The sequence below is a fragment of the Solanum lycopersicum genome, chromosome 8 (genome assembly GCF_036512215.1).
Source record: "Solanum lycopersicum chromosome 8, SLM_r2.1".
NCBI lineage: Eukaryota > Viridiplantae > Streptophyta > Magnoliopsida > Solanales > Solanaceae > Solanum > Solanum lycopersicum.
This window is the reverse complement of record NC_090807.1, coordinates 14,090,290-14,094,556: the sequence shown is the minus strand read 5'-3', so window position 1 is coordinate 14,094,556 and position 4,267 is coordinate 14,090,290. Positions and strand designations below refer to the sequence as shown.

Sequence of the window (4,267 nt, the reverse complement as noted above, 5' to 3'; positions counted from 1 at the left end):
GACCGGGAGCTCAAACGAGGATGGGCCTGAACAATATCGTCAATATAACCGAAGGATTTTCTAGACTCATGGGGTGAGATGGAGTCTAATTCTTAAAAGGAAAAATGTCTTCTAGAGAAATAACATCTCTGGAAGTAAAAAATGAATGTGTAGAGAGGTTATATAAGACATAACCCTTGGACACCTCAGAATATCCCATATGTACAACAGTCATTGCTCTAGCTGTGAATTTGTCCCCAGATGGAAATTTCTTGGCATAACACAAACAGCCCAGGGTCCTAAAATGATCAATGGTACCTCTACATACATGAAACAATTCATAAGGACTCTTTCCATTTAATACTTTAGATGACAATCTATTCATCAAATAAATAACTCCCAGTACACAATGTTCACATAATTTAAAAGGAATGGATCCTTGAAATCTATTGGCTCTAGCTAACTCCAAAATGTATCTATGTTTCCTCTCAACCACTCCATTTTTTGTGGGGTGTAAACACATGATCTTTGGTGTAGAATGCCATGAGATTTAAAAAATACTTCACATTTAGAATTCACAAATGATGTCCCATTGTCTGATCTCATTACTTTGATTGTTTTACAAGACTGTTTGAAGTCTAGTTTAATGAATTCTCTCAAAACCATTACAACATCACTTTTGAATTTTAACAAAAAAAATCCAAGTCATCCGATAATAGTCATCCACAATTGTCAAGAACAATTTATTACTATCAAACTTAGGTACATGAATGGGTCCACATACATCAGTAGTAAATCAAAAATAGCAATAGATATGGTATTACTACTAGGAAAAGGCATCCTAGTTTGTTTAGCAAGTGGGAAAATTTCACAACTATCGATTTCTTGCTCACAATAATCATGGCTAAGACTAAAAACCTGTTGCATGCTCCAGCAGATGCATGTACCATTCTCTTATGACAAAGTAAAACATCTACTTTGTTTCTTGTAGCTATCAAATCTTTAATTTGTTGTAATCCTCTAAAATGCTGATCATTATTCTCTGTTTGTCCTTTATACTTTAGCATGTAGAGTCCATCCTTTTCTTCACCAACCTCCAACACCTTCCAATTTAAGAGGTTGTAGAATATACAGAAGTTAGGAAAAATTAAATTTAGCAATTAAGTTCCTTAGTTATCCTCGAAAGAGACATCAGATTGAACCTAAAATCTGCTATATACAGTATGTTGGCTAACACAAATAACACCCCAGAAATCATATGACCTTACCTAGAGACTAACCTGATGAATTATGACTTAAAAAGGGGTAATTACAATCCTAAGTGTTCGGGGAAAGAGTCGTGAAAATTGTGAGCGATTAGAGATGAAAAATGAAGAAGAAGTTTCGACGGGCCGAATCAAAGAGTGCCCGCGCATCGTGCGCCATGTTCCAAATTCCAAAATGTGGAGCTGACATGAGGTCTTCTTCCTCAAAAAGTATTTTTGAAACACAAATTTGGACCTTGCTATGCGTTGCGAACCCACCTTCAATTTTTGAAGAAATCGGGATATAATGAAAAGTCAAGTTGGACGTTTATATTAAAGTCCAACAAGTGTAGGGGTGTTTTGGGTATTTTGGAGAGTTAGTATATATAGTTTTTAGTCATTTTACACCCATTCTCCAATCAAAAACAGAGAATACTCAATTAGAAATAAAAAAAATAGATACTCTCCCTTCTCTCTCAATTCTCTCTCTACACAAAACCTCCATTGAAGGACCTTGAAGCTCCAAGAAGAGGATCAATTCTCAGAGATTTCAACTCAATTTTATGGATAAGTCTTCATTAAGGTATGTTTTCTTTCACTCTTGGGATTCCTTTTCCCAAGAGGTCCCTTCAAAGATGTTTTACAATTTTATGGCTATGTCTTCATTAACGTATGTTTTCTTTCACTCTTCGGATTGTTTTCCCCAAGAGGTCCCTTCAAATATGTTTTAAAAATCCCCCCAAATCTATAGTTTTTCTCTACACACGGGTCTTCTTTGAAAAATGAAATTATGAATCAATTATTATTACTTAAGGTTGTTTAGGTGTATAAATTCACTTGGACCCATATTCTTTCCTAATTTCATAAATCTTGGATTTGAATTGGTGAATTTTTTGAGGATGATGAATTTATCAATTGTCTATATTGGTGTTAATTGTGTTATTACTTTATGAATTGCCTTATATGATGTATTGTTTAGTTTTAACTTAATTCCTTAAATATTAACAAATGTCCCTCTTCTATTAACCCTAACTCTTGAATTATGTTGATTAATGAATAGAGTAATGTTATTGAGTATGTTCTTCTGTAATTGACTATTTTATGGTGATGATAATTGATTCGATGGATAAATATCATGGGTTTTGGATAAACTCTTGGAAGGTTAGACCTTCAAGGTCATGAACATGATATTGTATTATTGTTGGTTTATCCTTGTTAATATTGATTACTTGAAGTATGAATGATGAAATTATGAATGTATGATCATGCTATGAATATGATGGTTCTGAGATGATGATAGGTGTGCTATTATGAGGGGTTCAACGTAATTCCCATGTGTTTCTTAAGACTATGTTTTGAAGTGATTTTCTCACATGATGTTAGATTTGTGATGAAAGAACTTTCTCATCTTAAAATCTATGAGCTATGAACATATTATATGAGGGGTTAAACTCCAAAGACCTATATTATTATACATTAATATTAAGGAAGACTTAAAGACACTTCAAAAAGGGAATTTAACTAAGCACTGAGTGAACTTGACAATGAGAGGTGTTCTTTCCCAAAAGAAGAAAGATTCACCCGATGTTCTCATAAGGTGGAAAATACCATGCTAATTAGCATAAAAAAGGTTTCTGGTAACAACCACCTAGTTCCTTAACTTTGTGCCACCCATAGGAAACCTTAGCTAGTGGATCCTCCTAGATGTTATACGAATGTTTATGTCTTACCTTGGAAAGTATTCACCCTCCTTTCGGTGTGAGGGATGACACCGTATTCCATGCAACTCACATGGTGTATGTCGGTTATGGTGAAATATCTCGAATGTTAAAATCAATGAATGAAATTAAGAAGATGAACACTAACTAGGACTACTTAAGAGGTGTTACTTGTTGTAGGTAAGGGTATGGGACTTTACCTATACATTGCACAAGTGGAACTACAGGGGAATTTTAGGGCGGGTTCTTTATGTATATATGATATGTATGATATTGGTGTGACTTGATACACACGATGTTGGTTTTATTTGGTGTACATGTTGTTTACTATACTTGTTATGATGATGTATGAGGTAAAAGACAATGTTTGTGATCTCTTCGTTAGTTTACTTAGTTTATGTGGGGTAATGGGTCTTAAAATACACTTTGCACTAGTAGACTTGATTTGGGGTTATGAGTAAGGTCTTGTGATGTATAGATGAAATGGACTTTAAAATATGAAATTTTGACTATGGCTTGATTATGGTGTTACTTATGAGTATGGATATGCCTTGTTGTTATGGTATGGACTTGTATAATGTTCTTGGAATGTGCATAAAGGCCTTTTCAAGTAAATATAGCATGTTTATAACCAAATGTCCCTTTGTGCATGTTTCATATGTTTTACTTGCATATGTTTCCATACTTAGTACATGTGGTTCGTACTAACTCATATTTCTTATATTTTCTACACAAAGTGTAGGTTTGGGCCATTGAAGTGATTCTAGTCCTTCTAGAAGAAACTTGAATTGCCCAATAGGTGAGTCCCCAAGGCTGAGGATGGAGATGCTTGATTCTAATTCTAGTTTTACTTTCCTTATTTAAATACTATGTTGTAATTCGTATTATAAGGCTTGTTATTGATGTAAGGGCTAAATCCCTATTTTCATACTCTTATGTCTAGATGGAATGTGTGACAAGTTAGTTTCTTTCTTAATATATGAAGTGAAGTTCAACTTCAAATGAAAAGTTTTAAATTTTCTGCTTTTATTCTATCTATTATGAAATGATGAATACTAAGGGATTGTCTAATACCTCTTCGAGGATGAAGACGCCGGTTACAACTAGGGGGTGCTCTCGGGTCATGAAAAACTTTGTATCAGTGCATTAGGTTGAATAATATTAGGAATGATGTGACAAAACCACGTCTATGTAGAGTCTTCTTCATAATTGTGAAGCGTGCCACCTTTATGAATGAGAGGATAGGTGATGCTTAGGAAATTCATTTATTTGGTATTCTTAAGTCGTGCCTAAAGAGTCTTAAATATATGTGTCCTATCTTTCTAA

General features: G+C 34.1%; 1 long non-coding RNA gene across 1 annotated transcript; it reads left to right on the top strand.

Annotated features, from left to right (window-relative positions):
• The first annotated feature begins 1,633 nt into the window (after positions 1–1,633).
• On the top strand, positions 1,634–3,943 carry LOC101252205 (uncharacterized). The gene is made up of 2 exons (XR_183000.5): positions 1,634–1,806; positions 3,684–3,943. It is a non-coding gene; the product is annotated as an uncharacterized lncRNA (long non-coding RNA).
• Positions 3,944–4,267: the final 324 nt, after the last annotated feature.